General features: G+C 35.5%; 1 protein-coding gene and 1 pseudogene across 2 annotated transcripts in view; one reads left to right on the top strand and one right to left on the bottom strand.

Moving 5' to 3' along the window:
* The window catches only part of EIF5B (eukaryotic translation initiation factor 5B), a 141,295-nt gene that overhangs the window by 71,655 nt on the left and 43,518 nt on the right, over positions 1 to 26,122 (bottom strand). The gene's annotated exons all lie outside the window — the stretch shown is intronic.
* LOC143660640 (acyl-protein thioesterase 1-like) lies at positions 19,506 to 20,210 on the top strand (annotated as a pseudogene).

Below are 26,122 nucleotides of genomic sequence, written 5' to 3'. Positions count from 1 at the left end.
GATAAAACAATCAGAAAGAAGATCAACAAGGAAATAGAGAAGTTAAAGAACTCAATAAATGGATTAGACCTAACAGACATATACAGGTCATTGCACCCCAAAGCACAAGGTTATACATTCTCCTTTTGTGCTCATGGAACATTCTCCAGGAGAGATCATATACTGGGGCACAAAATAGGTCTTTATACATTTAAAAATACTGAAATTATTCAAAACACTTTCTCTGATCACAATAGGATGAAGCTGGATTTCAATAACCACCAAAGAACAAGAACATCCACAAATATATGGAGATTAAATAGCACACTATTAAACAACCAGTGGGTCAAAGAAGAAATTACTACAGAAATCAGTAGATATCTGGAGATGAATGAAAATGAGAATACAACTTACAAGAACTGATGGGATGCAGCAAAGGCTGTGCTGAGAGGGAAACTTATTGCCTTAAATGCCTATATTAAACAACTAAAAGCAAAAATCAAGGACTTAACAGCAAACCTGAAGGAACTTGAGAAAGAACAGCAAACTAATCCCAAAGCTAATAGGAGAAGAGAAAATACAAAGATTAAAGTAGAGATAAATGAATGGAAGAACAAAAGAACAACAGAAAGAATTAATAAAAACAAAAGTTGGGTCTTTAGAAAATCAGTAAAATTGATGGGCCACTAGCAAGACTGACGAAGAGAAATGGAGAGAGGATGCAAATAAACAAAATCAGAAATGAGAAGGGGTACATTACCACAGACCCTGAAGAAATAAAAGAAATCTTAAGAGGAACTATGAACAACTATACGCCAACAAACTAGACAATTTAGATAAAATGGACAAATTCCTGGAAACACACAAAACAAGCTACACTGACTCGGGAAGAAATAGAAGATCTCAACAAACTAATAGCAAGTAAAGAGATTCAATCAGTCATCAAAAATCTTTCTACATGGCCCACGGTGACTCAGCAGGCAAGAACGCTTGCCTGGAATGCCAGAGGACCCGTTCGATTCCCGGTGCCTGCCCATGTATATAAAAAAAAAAATCTTTCTACATAAAAATGTCCAGGGCCAGATGGTGTCACAGGGGACTCTCATCAAACATTCCATAAAGAACTAACACCAATCCTGCTCAAACTTTTCCAAAAAATTGAGGAGAAAGGAACTCTACCTAACTCATTTTATAAAGCTGTATCATTTTAATACTAAAACCGGGTAAAGATATCATAAGAAAGGAAAACTACAGACCAATCTCTCTAATGAACACAAATGCAAAAATTTTCAATAAAATATTAGCAAATCGAATCCAACAGCACATTAAAAGAATTATACACCATGACCAAGTGGGGCTTATACCAGGAATGCAAGGATGGTTCAACACAAGAAAATCAATTAATGTAATATAGTACATTAACAAATCGAAAGGGTAAAATCACATGATCATCTCGATTGATGCTGAAAAAGCATTCAACAAAATTCAGCATCCTTTTCTGGTAAAAACACTCCAAAAGACAGGAATCAAAGGTAACTACCTCAATATGATAAAGGGTATATATGAAAAAATGATAGCCAGCATCGTACTCAATGTAGAGAGAATGAATGCTTTCCCCCTAAGATCAGGTTCAAGACAAGATGTCCACTGTCACCACTATTATTCAACATTGTGCTAGAAGTTTTAGTTAGAGCAATCAGGCAGGACAAAGAAATAAAAAGCATCCAAATTGGAAAGGAAGAAGTAAAACTCATTATTTGCAGATGATATGATACTATATTTGGAAGATCCTGAGAAACCTACTGCAAAGTTACTTGAGCTAATCAACAAATTCAGTAATGTGGAGAGATATAAAATTAATGTGCAAAAATCTGTAACATTTCTATACACAAGCAGTGAGCTCATTGAAGAACCAGTTAAGGAAAAAATTTCATTTAAAATAGCAACTAAAACAATCAAATACTCAGCAATGAACTTAACTAGGGGCATAAAGGACTTGTACACAGAAAACTACATAACACTGCTAAAAGAAATCAAAGGAGATCTAAATAGGTGGAAAGACATTCCTGCTCATGTATAGGAAAGCTGAATATATTAAGATATCAATTCTCCCCAAATTGATATACAGATTCAACACAGTACCAATCAAAATTCCAACAACCTACGTTGAAGATTTGGAAAAGCTAACTACCAAATTCATCTGGAAGGGAAAGAGTCCCCAAATAGTAAAAGCATCCTAAAAAAGAGGAACAAAGGGGGAGGATTAACACTCCTTGACTTTAAAACCTATTACAAAGCCACAGTGGCCATAACAGCATGGTACAGTCACAAAGACAGAAGCACTGACCAATGGAATCGAATTGAGAGTGCAGAAATAGACCACCAAATCTATGGTCAACTGATTTTTGATATTGCCCCCAAATCCTTTGAACTGGGACAAAATAGTCTTTTCAATAATTGGGCATGGAAGAACTGGATATCAACAGCCAAGAGAACTAAAGAGAACCCCTATCTCACACACCACACAAAAATTAACTCAAAGTGGATCAAACACCTAAATATGAAAGCTAGAACCATAAAGCTTCTAGAAGAAAATGTAGGGAAACATCTTCAAGACCTAGTAATAGGAGGTAGCTTCCGAAACTTTACACCCAAAGTACAAGCAACAAAAGGAAAACAAATAAATGGGAACTCCTCAAATGCTTTTGCACCTCAAAAGACTGTCAAAAAGGTGAAGACGCAGCCAACTCAATGGGAGAAAATATTTGGAAACCACATATTGGACAAAGGTATGATTTCCTATATATACATAGAAATCATACAACTCAACAACAAAAGAACAAACAACCCAATTATAAAATAGGCTAAAGATATGAAAAGGCATTTTTCTGAACAGCATTTTGACAGATGGCTCAAAAGCACATAAAGAGATGCTCATTTCATTGGCTATAAGGGAAATGCAAATCAAGACTACAATGAGATACCACCTCACACCTGTAAGAATGGTTGCTATTGAATAAACAGGAAACGATAAATGTTTTAGAGAGGATATAGAGAAACTGGAACATGTATGCACTGCTGGTAGGAATGTATAATGGTACAGCCACTATGGAAGACAGTTTGGCAGTTCCTTAGGACTAAATATCAAGTCGCTCTATGACCCAGCAATAGCACTACCTGGTATATATATACCCAGAAGAGATAAAAGCTCTGGCACCATGGGATCAACAATGCAATCCTGACCAAAAGAGGAAAAACAAGTGTAACAAATAAGGTATCAGTGGCTGAAAGGGTTCAAATAGAGTCGAGAGGCAACTCGAGGTCACTCTTAGCGCAAGCTTTAGTTAGATATTGTTAGCTATCATAACTTGCCGAACTCCAAACAAAACCATTCCATGCAATCCTAAAGAACACTTAGGGCAATATATAAGTCTACAAAGGCTCCATGCACTAGAGTAACATTCCAGAAACCTACAAACTCCAGATGGGGCCCTGGATAAGATAAGTCCTGAAACCTGGAGGGGTCAGTCTTTCCAGAACATCAACTAGACCCATACCCCTACCTCAGCCTCTTTTATCACAAAAAAGTTAGAATGGCCACAGCTCAAATACCCCTAAAGAGTGGGGAAAAGATCAAAGGTGATGATGGAGTTATACAGAGAAGGTAGGGTTTGTTTAACAAATGAGTATGACTGCTGAATCATTTTACTGATATTTCTTTTAGTCTCCAGTGTCTTAGAGCAGCTAGAAGTAAAAACCAAAAATTGTGGAATTATAACCCATATAAAATCTTTCTACAACTAACAGCTGTGGTGTGCTTTGAAGTTTATTGTTTTGTAAATGTTATTTTTCAAAAAAAAAAAGTAGACCATGATAATAAATACACAACTATCTGATGATACTGTGAATCACTGATTGTACACTTTGGATGATTACATGGTATGTGAATATATTGTATCAATGAAAAAATAAATAAATAATAGGGGATTAAGTGGCCAAAATTGGGTAAGAGCTTACAACCTAAGAAAACTGTTCCTGTTTTCTTGTAAGCATTTCCTAAAGGAGACCACATAATAACTGTTCTTTCGGTTCTGGCTTACTGTGCTGTGCTTTGAAATTAATTCCCTTTTTGTATATATGTTATTTTCCACAAAAAAGAAAAGGCGGTTGTGATGATAAAACTATATTTACTACTTCTAGCATTCTACATTCTGGGGCAGCTAGAACGAAAAATCTGAGGTGATGGTATGGTAGCCCATGACAAACTCTGGGATCTGTCCTGTACTTGAGAAGAGTACTTTGAAAACTATAGGTTTTTTTTCTTTCTTTGCTTTGTATATATGTCATATTATACAAGAAAAAAACGTTTAAATAAATAGCGTAGATTGAAATATCAGTGGTCAATGAGAGAAGGGTAAGGGGTGTGGAATGCGTGAGTTTTTTCTACTTTCTTTCTATTTCTTTTTCTGGAGTGATGCAAACGTTCTCTAAATGACCATGGTAATGAATACACAACTATGTAATAATATTGTGGGCCACTGATTGTACACCATGTATGGACTGTATGTGTATGAAGATTTGTCAATAAAAATATTTTAGAAACTAATAAAGTAAAATAAGATTTTAAAAGGAGGAGTTATAACACAGAAAAAAATTATTAGCAGCTAAAAGTAGGCTAAGCCTACTTAAAATTAGGCCTAAGAATCACCCCCAGAGAACCTCTTTTGTTGCTCAGATGTGAGCAACAAATGTGAGAGAGAGATGCTCTCTCTCTCTTGCCATGACAACATAGCAAGAGAACTCACTTGCTATGAGTTCTTCCCTTTTTACGTAGGGCATGACTCCCAGCACTGTAAACTTTCCTGACAATGTGGGACAGAAATCCCAGAATAAGCTGGGACTCAGCATCAAAGGATTGAGAGAACTTTCTCAACTGAAAGGAGGAAGAGAGAAATGAGACAAAGAGTCAGTGGCTGAGAGATTTCAGAGTCAAGAGGTTATCATGGAGGTTATTCCTATGCATTATACAGACATGCCTTTTCATTTTATGGTGTATTTGAGTGGCTAAAGGGAAGTACCTGAAACTGAAGAGTTAGCTGTTCTTCAGTAGCCTTGTTTCTTGAAAATGATTATATAAAGATAAAATGTTTACAATGTGACTTTATGATTATGAAAATCTCATGTCTGATGTTCCCTTTATCTGGGGTACGGACAGATGAGTAAAAAATATGACTAAAAAAATAAACAATAGGGAGAATAAGTTAAAATATATTGGGTAGATGGAAATACTAGTGGTCAATGAGAGGGAGGCGCAAGAGGCATACTGGTATGTATGAGTTTTTTCTTTTTTCTGTTTCTTTTTCTGGAGTGTTGCAAATGTTCTAAAAAATGATCACGGTGATGAATACACCACTATGTGATGATATTGTAAGCCACTGATTGAATACCACATATGGAATGTGTGTTAAGAATGTTTGTTTCTGTATGTTGCCTGGCCAATACAAACATTTTTTAAAAATCTTCTAGGAACTAAACTATTACTTTTAATGTAGTTGAGATTCATTTATCAAGAAATTTACAACATCCTTTTTTTTCCTTCTTTTCATTTTGACATACTTTCAAACACAGGACAATCACAAAACTAATACAAACCCCACACAGAGAATTCCAATACAACCCATCCCACACCCTACCCCCAGATACTCAGATTCAACAATTTTAATTTTTTCATCTTTGCCATATCATTCTATTTATCATCTATTTTCTGATCATTTGAGAATAGGTTTCACATATCACACTCCTTTGACATATACTATGTCCATGTACATTTTCTACAGAAACAAAGGATATACATTTATGTAAACACCTGAAGTGCAATGATCAAATATAAGAAATTTAGCATTGATACAAAGCTTTTCAATATTCCAATTTTTTCTTATCTCCCAACAATATCATTTGGAGCCTTTTGTCCTCCCTCCAGTATCATGAATTTCATTTAATTGTCATTATCTTTTTACTTCTTTTTTTTTTAACTGTGGAAACACAACATAAATCTTCTCATGCCAACCCCTCTCACGCATATCCTTCAGTGGGATTAATCACATTCACAACGTTGCAGTACCTTCATCATCTGTAATGTAACTTTCCCTTCACCACAAACAGAAACCCTGCACTCATTTTGTATTCTTTCTGTCTTGCCCCTGCCCCACATCCCTTAAGACTAGTACTGTACTTTCTGTCTCTGTTAGTTTGCACATTCTCTGAAATGTTCTTTGTGGTAACCATAGGACCATAGTACTTAAATTTAACATCTTAAATCTGCAAAACCTCTTTTGCCTTGATACCAACTTAATACTTCAACAGCATATATAAACTATGCTCCTATAACCCCTCTAGAGACCACCTTTACATAGATTTTTTTCACAAATTACAGATTTATACATTGTGAGGCCAAAATCATTGATTTATCATGATGTTTTATAGATTTGCCTTTTACATCCTGTAGGAAATAAAAAAGTAGAGTAATAAATAAATATAATAGTAATGGTATTTCTATTTATGCAGGTCATTATTTTTACCAGAGATCTTTATTTCTGCATATGGCTTCAGTCAATTGTATGGTATCCTTTCCTTTCAACCTGCAGAACTTCTTTTAGCATTTCTTGTAGGGTCAGTCTAGTTGCAATGAAGTCCTCAGCTTTTGTTTATCTGGGAATATCTTAATTCCTCCCTCATTTTTTTCCTCCTTCATTTTTGAAAAACAATTTTGCCAGATCTGGAATTCTTGGTGACATTTTGTTGCTTTCAGCCTTTAAATGTCATCCCACTGGCCTTCTTACCTCTATGGTATCAGATGAGAAATCAGTACTTAATCTAATTGAGACTCCCTTCTATTTGACATGTAGCTTCTCTCCTGGTGCTTTCAGAATTTTCTATCTCCAGCATTAAACAGTTTATGACATGGTGTGATGTGGGTCTATAGGTCTTTATTCTGTTTGGAGTTTATTGAGCATCCTGGGTGTATATATATCTTTCCTTTAAATTTGGGAAGTTTTCAGCCATTATTTCTTTGATTTTCTCTTTGCCCTGTTCTTTCTTCTCTTTCTGGGATACCTACGGTGCACACATTGATGGTGTCCCCAACACATCCATTTTCAGACTATAAATGTGACACTACCCTGTTCACCCAAAATTATTTCTAGGTTGCCCTTTAAAACAGCCGTCTTTGAATTTCTGTTTCTTTACAACAATTTTACCTGGGTTTACTTTTGCTTCCTCACTAGACACACATATTCTTTATAAAAACAATCTTTATTTACTCTCATGATTTGAGGATGCAAAGTAAAGTCACCCATTATGAGTTAAAATTACCCGAAAATTAACAATGTTGAAACTGAAGGCAAGTTATGGAACAAAAAATGCAAGTCTTGAATAATTAAATTTTCCATCAAACATTAAAAAGGGATACAAGTCTAAAAAAGAGTAATGTGTACACTAGTGCCATGCCTTCAAATGGTTTATTGCCTGAGTGTAGTAAAGTTTCTTATAAGGTAGCAGAAAGGTATATGACAAGCCAAAATATAAATTCAAGACAAGTTGATATATTTTTTAACTTAATATTAAATAATTATAAATTCAAAAAAAAAAATTGCAAAGATAGTACAAAAGTCTTTTGTACTCTTCACCAGTTAGCCCAATAGTTACATCTTATGTAATTATAGTTCAAGATTATAGTATAATTTACTTTAAGGAATTTGACATTGGCACAATATGTGTGTTTAGTTCTATGCCATTTATCACATTTTTAAGCATAAACAAACAAAATAACATCTCAAAGATATTCCTTCTATTTCTTTATAGTTACATTCATATACCCCTACTTATTGCTTCCCCCACCCCAACATTCTTCATACCTGACAACTATTCTGTTTTCCATTCCTGAATTTTCCTTTGCCAAAATGTTACATAAATGTAATTATACATTACCAGAGATTGAGACTGGCTTTTTATCACACAGCATAATGCCCTAGAGAACCATCGAAGTTGTCGTGTAGTAACAGTTGTCCTTCTCATTGTTAAGTAGTAGTCTATGGTACTGCTGAACTTGTTCAACAATTTGCCTAACGAGAGACATTTCGGTGGCTTCCATTTACTGGCTATTGCAAATAAAGGGACTATGAGCAATCGTGTATGGATTTTTGCGCAGAGGTAAGTTTTTACTTATAGGGGACAAATGCATAGGATTACAATTTCTGGGACATATGCTAAGTGTACACAGAGTTTTTTTAAAGAAACTGCCAAACTGTTTTCCAGAGTGGCTGTACTATTTACTAATCACACCAGTCACGTTACACAACCCATTTTTTTTTCCATAGCTCAGCTAGCATTTGATATTATGGCTACTTTTTCCTTAAGCCGTTCTATCAAGTGTATAGTGATATCTCATTATGGTCTTAATTGGCATTTCCCTAATCGGCCAATGAAGTTAAACATCTTTTCACGTATTTATTTGCAGTCAACATCATCTTCTTTGGATTGTCTCTTCATATTGCCCATTTTCTATATAGATATTTTTGAATGTTGAGTTTTGAGAACTCTTTATATATTCTGGATGAGTTCTTGGTTAGATAGTTCGTGTACATTTCATCCAGTCAGTAGCTTTTCTTTTCACCCTCTTAACAAGATTTTATATTTTCATAATGTACCATTTATAAATCATTTTCATTTATGGATGGTGCCTATGGTGTCATGACTAAGGATTCTTCATCAAGCCATAGGTCCTGAATATGCCCTCCTCTACAATCATCTAGAAGTTGTGTAATTTTTACATTTTATATTTAAATCTAAAATCTATTTTTACTTAATTTTTGTATAAGGTATAAGGTTTAGGTTGAGGTTCATTTTTTTTGCCTGGTCATGTCCAATTTCTCCAGCAACATTTACTGAGAAGGCAAACCATCTTCCAATGAATTGCTTTTGTACCTTTATCAAAACACATTCCCTGTAGTTGAACAGAGCTACTTCAGGGGTTTCTACTCTGTTCTGTTGATATATATGTTTTTCCTCTGATAGTAATACAGTTTTGATTACTGTAGCCATATAAGTCTTGAAATAAGGTGGGATTATTCCTCCCACTTTATTCTTTATCAAATTATCTTTGTTATTCTAACTCCTTTGGCTTTTCATATAAATTTTATGATAATTTTGAATACATTTACAAAAAAATCTCATTGGAATTTTAATGGGAATCATGTTAAACCTATTTATCAACTTGAAGAAAAAGGAAATCTCTACTATGTTGAGGTTCCCAGTCCGATAGCACGGTATCTCTCTCCAAAACGATAAACTATATTACATAAATCCCACTTGGGTCTTGGTATAGTTTCTATTTATGTATTGTTAAAATGTATTGTTACTGAATTCCATTTGCTAACATTCTGTTAGCAATTTTTGCATCTATAGTCATGAGGATATTGGTTTGTAGTTTTCTTCCTTTATGCAGTCTTTGGTTTTGATCTCAGGGTAATACTAGCTTCATGAAAAGAACTCGGAGTTAATTGTGACTGACAGTTGAACCAATAATCTTAATACTATTTAATATCATTCTTAATTTATGAAGAATTATTAACTCCCCTTCTATTTTCTGGAAGAGATGAGTTAGAATTATTAATTCTTCCTTAAACCCTTTGGAAGACACCTCCAGTACAACTAACAGAGCATGGAGAATTATTTTTCGGGAGGTTTTAATTATGAGTTCAATTTCCTTAAAAGGAATAAGACAACTCAAACTTTCTATTTCATTGTGACTGAGTTTTGGTTTCTACTTTTGGAGATATTGATCCATTTCATGTGAATTGTCAAATCTGTATATAGAGTTGTTTGTAGCTGTGCACCTTTGCAGCTTTATGTACCCCAGAAAAGCCATGACCTTTAATCCTCACACAATATTGCAGAGTGGGATCTTTTTTATTGTTTCCATGAAGACGTGACCCACCCAACTGTGGGTGGTAACTTTTGCTTAGGTGGTTTCCATGGAGATGTGTCTCCACCAATTCAAGGTAGGGTCGCTTACTAGAGCTATTTAAGAGGGAACCATTTTGGAAAAAGATACAAAGCCAACAACCAGAGACCTTTGGAGATCCAGAAGGAAAATGCCCCCAGGAAGCCTTATGAAATGAAGAGAGAAAGCGAGATGTCACCATGTGCCTTCCCAGCTGAGAGAGGTGTCCAGAACCCAAAGACCCCAGCAGACGTCAGCCACATGACTTCTCAGCTGACAGAGCTGTTACGGATGGCATCAGCTTTTCTTAAGTGAAGGTAATTATCTCTTACTGGTGCCTTAATTTGGACATTTACACAGCCTTAGAACTGTAAACTTGCAACTTGATAAATTCCCTTTTTAAAAGCTGTTCCATTTCTGGTATACTGCATTCCGGAAGCTTACAAACCAAAACAGTACAGTCTCTTGTATTCGTTTGATGTACAAAACATCTGTAATGTTATCTCATGTCATCCCTGATATTAGTAATTTGTCCTTTTCATCAGTCTTACTACAGGTTTGTAAATCACAATGATCTGTTCAAAGAAGTAGCTCTATGTTCCACTGATTTTTCCCTATTGTTTACTGGTTTGGATGAACCCCCATCCCTTTCATTGCTTTCAACTCTTATCTTTATTATTCTTCTTCTGCTTACTTTGGGTTTATTTTGCTCTACTTTTCTACTTTCTTAAGGTGTAAGTTTAGATTAATGTGAGCCTTTTCTCTCTTCCCATGTAAGAATATAGGGCTATAAATTTTCTTTACAGTAGTGTTTTAGCTGTGCAGAAGACATTTTTATTATGTTGTATTTTAATTTTCATTTAACTTTATGTATTTTTCTTAAATTTTTCTTGAGACCTGTTCTTTGACTCATATATAAAGAACTGTGTAGTTTATAGTGTCTATGTATTTGGAAATTTTCCTGTAATCTCTTTATTACTGATTTCAAGTTTGAGTCTTTGATGATGAGAAGATACTCGTTATGATTTTTACTTGTTTTAAATTTGCTGAGGTTTATTTTATAGCCCAGGACATGATTTAACTTGGTATATGTTCTATGAAGACTTGAGAATAATGTATATTCTGCTGTTCTTGGGTGAAATGTTCTATATAACTCAATTAGATTCTATAGGTTGATGGTGTTTTTTGAATTCTTTTATATCCTTGCTGATTTTCTATCTACATGCATACCTTGGAGATACAGCAGGTTTGATTATAGACCACTACAAAAAAAAGTGAAAATTGCAATAAAGCAAATCACATGAAATTTTGGTCTCTAAGTCTGTATAAAAGTTGTGTTTATGCCATACTGTAGTCTACAAAAAAGTGTACAATTGCATTATATCTTAAAAAAAACTATGCACACACCTTAATGAAACAATATTTGATTGCTAATAAATAATAACCATCATCAGAGCCTTAAGGGAGTCACAATCTTTTTACTGGTAGAGGGTCCTGCCTCAGGATCGCTGACCACTGACTGATCAGGGTGATGCTTACTGAAGAGGAGTAATTTCTTAAATAAGGCATCAACGAAGTTTGCTACACTGACTGACTTTTCCTTTCATGAAAGACTTCTCTGTAGCACACAATGCTGTTTGATAACAATTTATCTAGAGGAAAACTTCTTTCAAAATCGAAGTAAATTCTCCCAAACCCACCTGCTGTTTAATAAAGGAGTTTATATCATATTCTAAATCCTTCATAATTTCAACAATATTTCACAGCATCTTCACCAGGAGTAAATCCCATCTCAAGAAACCACTTTCTTTGCTCACCTGTAAGAAGCAACTCATTTGTTACAGTTTTATTATGAGATTTGAGCAATTCAGTCACATCTTCAGGCTTCACTTCTAATTCTAGTCTTCTCGCTACTCCTACTATATCTGCAGTAACTTCTTCCACTGAAGTCTTAAACCCCTCAAAGACATCCATGAGGGCTGGAGTCAACTACTCCCAAACTCCTGTAAATATTGCTGTTTTGATGTCCTCCCATGAATCACAAATGTTCTTAAAGGCATTTAGAATGGATAATTATTTCCAGGTTTTCAATTTACCTTGCCCAGATCCATCAGAGCTTTACAAAATGTATTTCTTAATAAAACTTGAAGGGCAAAATGACTCCTTCCTCCATGGGCTGCAGAATGAATGCTGTATGAGCAGACATGAAGACCACATTAATCTCATTATGCATCACTATCAGAGCTCTTGGATGACCAGGTACACTGTCAATAAGCAGTCATATCTTTTCTTTTTTTTTTTTACATGGGCAGGCACCCGGAATCGAACCCGGGTCCTTGGGCATGGCAGGCAAGCAATCTTACCTGCTGAGCCACGAGCAGTCATATTTTGAAAGGAATCTTATATTGTGAGCATTAAGTCTCAATAGTAGGCTTTAAAAATATTCAGTAAACTGTTATAGCCGGTAAAATGATAAAACAGATGTGCTGTATTACATTTATAGAACACAGGCAGAACAGATCTAACATAATTCTTAAAGGCCATGAAATTTTTGGAATGGTAAATAAGCACTGGCTTCAACATTAAAGACACCAGCTGTAATAGCTCTTTGCAAAGGTCAGCCTGTCCTTTGAAGCCAGACATTGATATCTCCTCTCCAGCCGTGAAAGTCCTAGATGGCATCTTCTTACAAAGGTAGGTTGTTTCATCTACACTGAAAATCTGTTGTTTAGTGTAGCCACCTTCATCAGTTATCTTAGCCAGATGCAGTTTCTACATCAGCACTTGCTGCTTCACCTTGCACTTTTATATTATGGAGATTGCTTCTTTCCTTAAACCCAATGAAGCAATCTCTGCTAGCTTCCAACTTTTCTTCTGCAGCTTTCTCACCTCTCTCACCCCTCATAGAACTGAGAACAGTTAAAGCCTTACTCTGGATTAAGCGCTGGTTTAGGGGAGTGTGTTGCTGGTTTGATCTTCTATCAGACTGCTAAAATGTTCTCCGTATCAGCAATATGGCTGTTTCACTTTTTTATCATTCATGTGTTCACTGGAGTAGTTCTTTTAATTTCCCTAAAGAATTTTTCCTTTACATTCACAACAAATCTGTCTGACTCAAGAGGGTAGTTCTGTTTTTGTTTTGTATGCTGTTTGTATGCTGTATGGCAGGGTCACATTTCATTATTTTTCCATGTGAGTATCCTGTACTGCAACATCGTTTGTTTTGCCTGAAGTGCATGAACCTGGGTCTCCCGCATGGCAGGTGAGAATTCTACCACTTAAATACCCTTGTTCCCTTCAATAGGCCTGGTTTTTAGCCTATCTTGGCTTCCTCACTGAGCCTAACCAATTATTTTAATTTAAAGTGAAAGACATGTAACTCTTTCCTTTCACTTAAACACTTAAGAGGCCACTGTAAGATCATTAACGCGCTTAATTTCAGTAATAGGCAGACCCAAAAAGAAAGACTGTGACAGGGAATGGCCAGTTGGTAGAACAGTCAAGAACAAACACATTTATCAAGTCCGCTGTCATACATAGGTGAGGTTGATGGCACCCCAAAACAACTACAATAGTAATATCATATATCGCTGATCACAGATCACCATAACAGATACGATGATAATGAAAAAGTTTGAAATATTGTGAGAATTACCAAAATGTGACGCAGATATACTAAGTGAACATATGCTGTTGGAAAAATAACACCAACAGACTTCCTCAACACAGGGTTTCCACAAAACTTCAATTTGTAAAAATATGCAGTATCTGCAAAGCACAATAAAGCAACACAACAAAACGAGGTAGGCTTGTAGTTGTTTTATTATTAACTGAAAGGGGTATCATTATGTAACTTCTCTTTCTTCCCGGTAATTTTTCTATACTCTGAAGTCTAATTATATTATATTAATATAGTCACTTCTGCTTTGTTTTGATAAACACTTGGTATATCTTTTTCTGTCCTTTTATTTATAACTTACATATATCATTATATTTACAATGACTTTTAGACAGCATATAGGTGAGTTATGTTTCTTAATCCATTCTGCCAATCTGTCTTTTGTGTATTTAAATCAAATATACTTAGTGTATTTACTGATACATTAAAACTTAAATCTACCATTTTATTTTTGTTTGTTTTTCTATTTCATGTCTGCTTTCTTTTTCTGCCTTCCTGCTGGTTATTTAAGCCTGTTTTAGAATTCGATTTTAATTTACCTATAGTGTTTTTGAGGGTATCTCTTGTGTAAGTGTACCTTAAAGAGGCATTACATTATAAATACATAGAATTTTACTGCGTATTTACATTTTATTAATGAGTGTGAAATGTAGAAACCTTATCCCCCTTCACATCCCTTTACCCTCCCTCCTATATAATACAATTGTGTTAAATATTTCCTCTACATACAATGAGAATCATATTAGACATTTTCATAATTTTGATGCTTTAACCATCAATCATAATTTTAGGTAACTCAAGAGAAGGAATGTCTATTTTACTTATCCATATTGTTGCACTTACGATGTTCTTTCTTCCTTCTTGATGTTCAAAAATTCCTTCTATTAGGCTCTCTGTTAAGAGAACTTTCTTTAGCCACCACTTTGTGAAACTGATAAATCTACTGGTGGCAAATTCTCTTTGTTTTCCTTCATATCAGAATGTCTCGATTTTCCTTTATTCTTGAAGGATATCTTCACTGAATATAGAATTCTGGATTGGCAATTCTTTTCTTTTAGTACTTGAAAACTGTTGCACCATTTCTTTCTAGCCTTCATGGTTTCAGGTGAGAAATCTACCATAGGTAATATTTCTTTTCTCTGGCTGCTTATGAGACTTTTTCTATGTAGTTTATGAAAGTTTGACTATATATCTTGACATGAATTTCTTTGAACTTATCCAGTTTTGGGGTTCACTCAGCTTTTTAAATCTGGACATTTATGTCTTTTGTCCAACATGGAAAGTCTTTCAGCCATTTCATCAAATACTTTTAAGTTCTACCCTCTTTCTTTTCTCCTTCCCAAACTCCAATGAAACAAGTATTTGATATTTGTTATGTCCCCACATGTCCTTGAGGCTCTACATTTTTATTTGAGGAATGGGGTATCTTTATTCCCTCTGTTGTGCACAGTGGGTCAATTCCATTGTTCTATTTTCAGGTTCACTAATTCTTTCCTCTGTCCTCTCCATTTTGTTTTATTGTACTTTTTCCCTTCTAAAATTTCCATTTGGTCCTTCTCTAGATCTTCTATTTCTTTGCTGGAAAATTCTGTGTTTTCATTTGCTTGGTCTATTGATTTGGGTGCCAATTTTTAATCGCCTGTTAAACAAATTTATGTTGATTGCTTTAAAATCCTTGTCAAATAAGTTTAACATCTGTGCCAACTTGGTGTTGGGGTCTAATGTCTTTTCTCATTCACTTTGAGATCTTCCTATTGATATGACAAATGGTTTTCAAAGGAAAGCTGGGAGTTTGGGTATTATGTGGTAAGATTCTGGATCTCATTTAAATCTTGGGTGGATCAAAGAGGGCACCACCTTCTTACTGCTCGCTGGCTTTCTACTCTGCCTCTAAGGATATCCCGAGAAAGGATGGATTCCTTGTTACTGATGGAAGATGGGGGCTGTGGCAGCTCCACAAGAAGCAACAGTTGTTACCATCCTAGCTAGGAGAAGGAAGGTCCCACTAATACTCCTCACATGGCCTACTATATCATGATGGAAGGAGTGGCTTATTAACACTGAGTGCTGACAAATGTTGTGAATCTCTAGTAGGCCTCCCCCGACACCACCTCAGCAGGGACGAGGATGGCTGTCTCATTACCTCATTGGGTGGGGATAAAACCCCTGGAAGTACAAATGCCTCCAAAGACACTATGAGGGTGGTCTCATTCCCAATGCATGTGTTGAAAGTTCTTGATCTCAACTAGGTCCACCCCAATCAGGAGGCAGAGGGGTGCTCATTACTGGCAAGTAGAGTAGAAATCTTGGTTCCCCATGTCTTCCCCATTGCATGAAAATGTTCATAGCAGGTGGTCCCTCAGTGGTACTATAGGGCATGGGTTGGGGGAATGTATATGTATAGCTTCCTGATAGTGCCCACTGCCACCACACCACCAAAACTGAAGCACTGGCTCGCACTACCTCATTATAGACAGGGTAAGTGGAAGTTCAGCTGCCTTGTCAACTCTGCTGAAATATTTCCAGTGGAAAGTAGGGCACAGACTAATACCACCTGGTTGCCTCCAAGTGGAGATTTAAACTAAGATCCCAACTGGGCCCTGCTACTAACAGGCAGGGAAGAAGGAGAGAACTAATTCACATTTCTTTAATGCTGCAAGTTGTGGGAAGATGTTCAGTTCCCTGAATATCTCCACTGACATCAAAGGTGGGAAAGGGAAGAAGCAGAGAGCCAACCAATCCTACCTCTGAATACCTCCTTCAACCTAAATGTCAGGTATGAAGTAAAAAGCCAGCTCCCATAGGGAGTAGCTCACAGCACTGAGACTGGAACCAGAGTGCCAATTAACCCTGCTATGCACTGCCTCATTCACTCTCATTGCTATCTGGTAGGTGTGCAGACTGCACTGAGCCTTGCTAACCAGCTTCTATTTATACTGCCTTCTTTAGTTGCAGGACATGAGACCAACAAAAATAATTCACGTATCTACATACTAGAAACAAACATGTAGAAACTGAAATTTTAAAACAAAATATCAGACCTCTGGTTTCAGCTCATACTTGGGAAAGAGCTTAGAAGTCATTATTCTCAATCGTACAAAAAAAAAATCCTAAACACACTGAAATTCATAGCTTTTCTCGGATACATGAGAGGACTGAGACTGCAAGGAAACTTCCACCATGAAATATAGATATTACAGGGACACGTCCACCTTGAAATACAGAATGTCATAACCAAGATCTGTCTATTTGGAACAGAAGTCACTGGAGCCTTTATCTGGTAAGAACGCTTAAAATAATTTTGACAAATTGCTGGATGGTGAGGGTGGACCAGTGTGAAAATCAAACTCCTCCTGGGATTCACAGCCCTTAGTGGGCTCCCACATTTTTCTGGGTTTCTTCCAGGAACTGCACCAAGTTCTAGTGGCAAAAGGCCAAGAAAGATCTCCTAATGGCACTGGCAACAGAAAAGGAACAGTAACACCATTTTTAAATTCTTGCAAAGCATTTCCTACTGTCAAGGTAAAAAGACTTCCCAAAGCTACTTCCACCTGGTAGAAGAGCATTTACCCAAATCTCACTCCATCTAGCCTTCCTTTCTCACTTAAGGATGGGAGAGGGAAAGCAATGAAGCATTTTGAAGGTCAAAGCCCAGAGAAACCCACTAAAGGGCTGAGATTTAATCATAAGATTATAGAACACAACCCCTCTCTCAAACTGAATTACAGACCTCTACTATAATAACAGTGGATTACAGATGAGAGCTGCAAGATATAGAATCGTATCTAGGAGAACCCAGGGAAACCAAAACATAAGGGAGACAAAAAAACAAGGACATTTAGAGAATAAGCCTTTGGAACCTACATCTACAACAAATGTTAAACACAATTCTTAGCTAGAAAACCTCACAATAAAGGTCTATTTGTCTCAGTTCCTATTACCTGATACTTCTATCTAGTTTACAACAAATATAATAAAAGACACTTTTAAGAGAATGAAAATACAAGCCACGGAGAGAGAAAATATTTGCAAAACACATATCTCATAAAGGACTTGTATCCAAAATACACAAAGAATTATTAAAACTCATAAGGAAAAAAACAGTTAAAATATGGACAAAAGTTCTGGGCAACAGACATCTCACCAAAATGATACTGAGATGAAAAAAAACAGTAAGTGAAAAGAAATGCTCAACATCCTTTGTCATTAGGGAAATGCAAATTAAAACAAGATATCACTACAAACCTGTAGAAATGGCTAAAATCCCATTGCTGGTGAGGGTGCAGAGCAACAGGAATTCTCACTCATTGCTACTGGAATGCAAAACGGTGGATTACAGGGCTGGGGCAGGACATTTACAAATTGAGCCTACAGCGCAGAGATCATATTCCATCCTCAAGTTGGTGGAGCACAACTCTCCATTCTTTACATGTGGGCTGCACATAGTGACTTCCTTTCGAAGATCCAGTATGATAAAAAGGGGGAAAAGAGTAACTTTACAGTGTAGAAATGGACAAACACTACCTTAGCCAAGTGATCAAGGTCAACATCAACAGTATTAACAACTCACAAAGAAATGTGAGAAACTGTCACTGCCAAAAGGAGCTTAAGGAAAAATGACTATTAAATGTAATGTAGTCTCCTATATATGGGAACCTGGAGTAGATGTAAGGCAGCAGGTGAGAACTATGGAAATGTGCAGAAAGTATACACTTTAGTAATAGTAATGCATCAATATTAGTTTATTAATTTTAACAAATATATTCTGCTAATATTAAGATGTTAACAATAGGTGAAATTAAGTGTGGGGCTTATAAAAACTCTACTGTCTTCACAATTTTTCTCCAGATCTATACCTTTCGAAAAAAACAAAATATATTTAAACAAAATTGAGCAGGAAAATAACCCTACAATATCATTTACAATCACTCCAAAGAAAGTAAAATACTTCAGTGTCTATCTAACAAATCATGTACAGGACTTGTTTGCTGAAAGTACAAGATGCTGATGAAAGGAATTCAAGAAAACTTAAATAATCAGAAAACATGCCATGTTAATGAATCTGAAGACTCAACATAGTAAAGATGGTGACTCCCCCCCCAAGATGACATACAGGTTTAATCGATGTCCTATCAAAAGTCCAACAAGATTTTCTGCAGATAAAGCCATTACTCTCCAATACCAAGACTGTGGTACTGGAAGAGAATAAACATAAATCAAGAGAACAGAAAAGAGAATCTTAAACTAGCCCCCACACAAGTATGCAACTGATTTCTGACAAAGGCACAAAAGCAAGTCAATGAGGGAAAGAGAGCCTTTTAAACAAATGGTGCTGGAACAACTGGACATCCATACTCAAAAAAAAAAAGAATCTCTAACTCACCCCACTCAAAAGAGATGACAGACTTAAGTGAAAATATCAAACCTTTAAGAAAAATATTAGAAGAAACCCTTTTGGACTTAGCACAAAGCAACAAGTTCTTAAACTTGACATTAAAAGTATCATTCACAAAAAGAATGACTAACTGGACTTCACCAAAATAAAAAAAAAACTTTTGCTATGCAAAAGACCTTGGGAAGATGATGAAAAGACAAGTTACAGAGAGGGAGAAATGTTCACTAACCGCAATGAACTTATATCTAGAATCTATAAAGAATCCTCAAAACTCAACAGTAAAAATTCAAACAATCAAATTAGAATGTGTAAAAGGCATTAAAATATATTTCACCAAAGAGGACGCACAGACAGCAAGCAAACACTATGAAAAGCCATTCCATTTCATTAGCCATTCAGGAAATACATATCAAAACCACAATGTGGCTTTTGATGCGGCCGCCGACCCATGCATGTGCATCAGTAACATGTCTGCCCCACTGTCTGCCACTGTACCCGCTGCCCATAAGGCCCCCACAGCGGTTGTTTTCTTCACAGATTGGGAGACATAGGGCATTGATGGGCAGAAGCCTTTGCAGGTATCAGAAGTTCACATATCAAATTATCTGTCCACATATGCCGGTTATGCCTGTTAATGTTAACTGAGTTTGAGTATGGCTTACATTAAATGAGTATGAGTGTGGCTTCTTGGTTTGATATTATTAGGTTTTTGCCTGATTCAAAGGAGGATGAACCTGGAATCAAGTAGGCAACAGAAAATGTCAAAACTCTGACAGACCAAGGGGTGAAGAATGGAATTCCTTCTAACAGGGTTATTTTGGGAGGATTTTCCCAGGGAGGAGCTTTATCTTTATAGACTGCTGTTACTACACAGCAGAAACTGGCAAGTATTGCTGCACTCAGTTGCTGGCTTCCACTTCAGGCTTCATTTCCACAGTCCTATCAGTGATGCTAATAAAGACATCCTCCAGTGCCATAGAGATTGCAAACCTTTAGTTCCCCTGTTTGATTCTCTTACTGCTGAAAGGCTAAAAACATTGGTAAATCCTGCCAATGTAACCTTCAGAACCTATGAAAGCTTGATGAACAGTTCATGTCAGCAGGAAAAGATGGATATGAAACAATTCATTGATAAAGTTCTACCATCAGTTGACTGACATCACTAAGAGGCCTTGGGTAGAAGAACACCAGCATCCTAGCAGTAGAGTAAAAACTCTTAAATGTGCGCAATCCTGAAACTACTTGTTTGCAGCATTAGAATGTTTTGCAAATGCATACCAATGACACAGACTAAATAATGTCTCCTCATGGGAAACGTATGTTCTTTTAAGTTTCTATACATGTACTTGTATAATGTGATCCCAGAGAATACTAATATTAAAATAGGTGAAGTAGCTGGTTTTTTCTCAAATGTAATTCAGAAAAATAATAAAATACTGCAACCAGAATATTTATTACATCATTTGGAAATTATTAATATGCTTAATGAAAATCTGTTCAGGTATGAATGAGCAGTTAAGATATATATTATTTAAGTGCTCTGAGATTTAAGACTATGGATTTATTCCAAAATTGTCTAGTCACCGTACAGTGAATATATTTTTATATCTGTATTCGTATATATTTAATAATTGTAACTCAAAATAATGAGATGGTATATTATTCCTAATAATGGGAATAATACTTTTAAGTGTTGATGAAAGTAATATGATTGCTCTCCTCAATTAATGGCCCTTTTACTCTGGGTATCAGAGTTTTTTTTCCTATCACTTCCATTTAATATTCTTTTCTCTAGAAGAGATGTGTTCTTCTTTTACTATCCTGCAGAAAAGACCAAATATTGTTTCTCTGCCACAGACATCTGGTGTTAATAAAAGCTGTAATTTCACACTCAAATCACAAACATATGACATTTATGATGTATTTGTACTTAATGAAACCAGACATCATTTAAAACTTCTGCACAACTTATTTCTTCAGCTGTACCTCAGTCCAAATTTAGACTTATTTTATTAGAATCTTTAGTTTAGGTAACAGGAACAATTCTGTGATTTTAACTTTCTGTAATCAACTGGAAGAATAATTAGATCATAAGTTAGTATATTCTGAAATATTTAGGATTTGATCTTAAAAATTGTAATTTCTAAGATGATTTGGTCTAAGATGACTCTTCTTTTAGCACAGCATTTAGGTTTACTTATTTTGTACATGTCTAAACCAACTACTATGGAAAATTAGAATCTATGAGAAAATTTTTGCTTTATTTTTATCTGCCAATGAACTTTGAAATTCTGACTTAGTCAAATGAGTTTTTAAATTAGTTTTGTGAAAGCATAAAAATAGCAATCTTTTGATTTTATATAGTCAATATTTTTAGATTACTGGTAAAACTTTTTGAAAACAAATTTCTCGGTAATAAAGGTTAGTCAGAACTCGATACACATAGTATAATTACCACACAGTTTAATATTTAAGTGTATGCTTGGTATTTTTGAATTGCTAATTTTGGGGCTATAGTCCAACTAATCACAATGATGGGACTGCATCTGTATAAATGGGTGCTAACTGACAATGGAAATAATTTGGAAGTGTACAATATAGAATGTTAATAATTAAGCCATATGTTTATACCCAGATTTTAAATTTTTAAATAATCATTTGAAAATGCATCATCTTCTACTTTGAAGAATATAAACAGTCACATTCAGTTATTCAAATCAACATCTTATTTATGGTAAGAGATCATATTCCATTGAAAAGTGTTGCTGTAGTATGCAAAAATGTAAATCTTTTCTACGGTTTCTATCAATGTGAAATAAAATTCAATTCTGGGGAAAAAAACACACAATGTGATCTCAATAAACATCAATTAGTACAGCCAAATAATAAATACTGACAATACCTAATGCTGGTAAGGATATAAAGAAAATGGATCACTCATGTATTACTTGTGGGCACGTAAAATGGTACTAGAACTCTGGAAAGTAGTCTGTTTCTTGTAAAGGTAAAAAAGTACTTATCATACAACCCAGAGTGCATTTATCTCTTTGTAATGAAACTTGATATTCATGAGAAACTTGTCAAATTACAAATGAATGTTTGTAGCAGCTTTATTCACAAGCCAAAAAACTGTAAACAACCCAAATGTCCTTTAATGAGTGAACAGTTAAACTGTGGCTCATACCCACACCATGGAAAAATCCTCATTAATGAAAAGGAATGAATTACTGATAAATGCAATAACTTGGGTACTGACAAGAGAATTAGGCTAAGTGGGAAAAAGCCAACCCAAAGAGTTACATGTTCTATGATTCCATTTATATAACAATTTCAAAAAGACAAAATTTTTTAAATGTAGACAAGGTCTGGGGGTACCAGGGTTAAGGGACAGGGTGAGGATTGAGGATACAGGAGGGAGGTGAGTATGGTTTCAAATGGACAGCATGAGGGATCTTGTGGCAATGGAACTGTTCTGTATCTTGATTGCGAGGAGATAGAAGAACTTACATATGATAATATCGTACAGAGCTAAATACACACACAGACACACAAACACATAAAAATGAGTATAGGTGAAATAGGAAATGTGAATATAATCTGTGAATTGTTTCAATGTCAATATCTGGGCTGTTATATTGCAGTATAGTTTAGCAAGATGTTACCGTTGGGGTAAACTGAGTAAAGGACACACAGATCTCTGTATTATTTCTTACCAACTGTAGGTGAATCCAGAAATAATCTTAAAATAAAAATTTAATAAAAAAAAAGACACAAAATATAAAGGAAAGCCACGGATGGAGAGAATATATTTGCAATACATATTTCTGATGAAGGATTTAAAGAACGCCTACAATTCAATATTAAAAACCAAACAGTATAAAAACAACAATGAGATGCCAATATACAGCCGCTAGAATGACTAAAATTAAAGACTGCTCACACTGTGTGGGAGACGATGTGGAGCAACAAGAACTCTTACACATCCCCAGAGGGAACACAACAAGGTACAGCCACTTTCGAAGATAGTTTGGCAGTTACCTAGACTTACACATACACTTACCCAGTAATCCCACTCCTAGGTATTTGCCTAAGAGAAATGAAAACATATGTCCACACAAAGATTTGTACTTGAATGTTCATGGCAGCTGAAGTCATAATCACAAAAAAGTGGAAACATCAAAAATGTCCACATATCAGATAATTTATAAGCTGCTGTTTATCTACACAATGGAATATAATTCAGCGATAAAGGAAAGAACTACTCCAATAAACATCCAAAATAGATGAATCTCAAAAGACTTATGCTAAGTGAAACCCAGCCAGCAAAAAAAAAGGCTACATACTCTGATACTCTGTGATTCTATTTATATGAAGTTCTAGAAAAGGCCTTTTGACCAAAATGGCAAAAGCTACTGCGACTACTGGCAGAGGGGGATTGCCTACAAAGAGTCACAAAGGAACTTAATAGGGAAATGGAAATATTACATCTATATCATGATTATGAAGGATGCACAATTGTATACATTTATCAAACTCACTGACTTAAAATTCACACTCAAAATTTGTGAATTTTATTTAAATTATCCTTTTAAAATGGTATTAATTTGAATTTCCATGAGTTTGATAAAAATAGCTGAGAATTACAGAGTTCATTTAAGAGTGTTTACTAAAAACAGTTAAGGTGAATTATGTGAATCTAATATAATTCATTTGTCCATTTTATAAATTATAAACACCAGAATAAATCTGTTTCTAATACCTAATTTCTATTAGCATGCTGTAATATGCAGTTAAACTGCTACTATTAAGATATCTTTTTAAAATATGGTATTTATTCAATGTCTATACATATACTCAACTATGAGGTTTGGTTTTTTGAGTAATTAAATCATGATACAAATTAAAAATAGGACTTGTACTTTATATTGAGATCAAAGGAGCAAAACCTTTAAACGTATATAACACATTACAAAAATTGTTCACTACAAAGAAAATGAAAATTAACCTTATGTACAAATCTCAATCCCAAACTTAGAAAATTTCGTTTAATAAAGACAGGCACTTTCAACAGAACAGATGCCTAGTGAGTATAAAGTTACACAAGAATGTAGGAAATCCACGTCCTTCCCAAGTTGTTCCACAATTCAAAATTACCAGGGTTCCTGGGATTCATAGAGATGAATCAATCCATCTCCTCCATTGCTGTTTTACCCACCGTGGAGTTTTTTAAATCCGTCTCAACATTTTTACTGGAGGTCTAGCCCCCTCCCCTTTAAAGTGGGGCACTATGACTGCTTGATTAATAGAATATGACAGAAGTGGTGCTATGATTTCTGGGCCTATGCCTTAAACTGGCGCTTTTACCTTCTGTATCTTGAGATGCACACTGCTGAGTTAATCAAGTCCAGGCCACAATGAGAGTCCAAATATAGGTGTTCCAACTGATAGCTCTCACTGAGGTCCCAAAAAAACAGTCACCATCAACCACCAGAATGAGGAAACTTTTAAGATGTCTCAATGTCTGACTGCAACCACATGAGAGACCCTGAGTGAGAATTTCCTAAATGAGGCCAGTCAATGGCATAACCTCCAGAGAGAATGATAATCTGTGTTGCTTTAAGCCACTAAATTTGGGCGGCTTGTCATGAAACAATAACTGGAGTATTCCCATAGCACTTCCTATTCCCAGTCAATATTAGGTCCTTGTTGTAAGGAAATATATTAGTAGAAGGGCGTAAAATCCAAACCACATTCTTTCCTTTCGCTCCAACCCCAAGTTGTGAAACACAAATTGTCTATAATCTCTAAGCACGATGCTAAAGGAAGGAAAGGTCATGCCCAATCCTGCTTGTGCCCTTTTCACTTTGCTTTGATTTCTGTTCCTTCCCCACATAAACCTTTGTCAACAGTAGCAAATAAGGGGAAAAGCATAAAGGAGAATTCCGTACTTCTAACTCTACTACGGCAGTGCCAGCAGCAATGAGGGAAACAGGGAAATCCAGTCCTGAATTCTTGACAGAACACTTGCTTTATTTGGCATCTAAATTCCCCAAATTGCCATCTCTTCTTACCCACCACATCCTTAACCATCAACAGTTACACATGCAAAAAAAAATGCAAAAACAAGACAAAGGAGGAAAAGCCCACTATACTGCTACTCACTAGCTCTCACCAATAACAACCACTGATCCCAATAGTTCTCTCACTTTCCACTTCCTCAGTGAAGCTGTCTCAAGTACAACCATTAATATAAATTGAGAGCTACCGATCTATAAGGTCTCAAAAGAAAAAAAAAAAAGCCCTCCCAGCTTACAACTTCCTTAGAAACTACATCTTGGCATCTTTAAAAGGGATCTGAAACAATACTGCTATTACATTATACAAAACCATGTAGGAGGAATATATTGCATTACCTCACAAAACTCAGCATAATCCTTCACTTTCCAAATACAGATACATTCAAATAACAAGAATATAAGAGCATGTTTTAGACCCCATACATACTGAATCTAAGTTCATACATATCATAGATTTGAAGTCAATATGAAAACTATAATCTGGACTAAATAAGTGTACGGCAACTTTCTCAAACTGGAGTGAGCATCTCCAGTGAGGGAGGGAGGAAGGAGAGGCAGGTTTGTGGATATTTTCAGAAGCCTGAAAATTTTCTCCAGTAATATTTTTAATTATGCTGTTATTTTGAAAGTAAAGACTTCTGACAAACATACCGTGAACCATATGGATGGATGGCCATCATATCACAAAATATTGTAACAGGACATCAATTTAAGTTTTGTTTACAAACTCTCATTAATGCTAAGTTGTTTCAAGTTGATGAAAAAAGATCAGAAGCAGACTAAATACATAAACTAAGTGTTTGTGCCAAGCGAAGATGCACAAAATCACTAGTACAAATGGAAAAGTATTACAAAAATTGAACCCTTGATAGTTACAGCAAAACTGAATCAAAGTTCATTACATAAGGCAATATATTCAGAGTGGAATGGTCGCCTAGATTCTGCCACTCAAAGCATAGCCCAGGATAAGCAGTGTGAGTTCATCTTATTAG

Source organism: Tamandua tetradactyla, chromosome 17, assembly GCF_023851605.1.
Source record: "Tamandua tetradactyla isolate mTamTet1 chromosome 17, mTamTet1.pri, whole genome shotgun sequence".
NCBI lineage: Eukaryota > Metazoa > Chordata > Mammalia > Pilosa > Myrmecophagidae > Tamandua > Tamandua tetradactyla.
The sequence above is the reverse complement of the archived record's forward strand: the minus strand, read 5'-3'. Positions and strand labels throughout refer to the sequence as shown.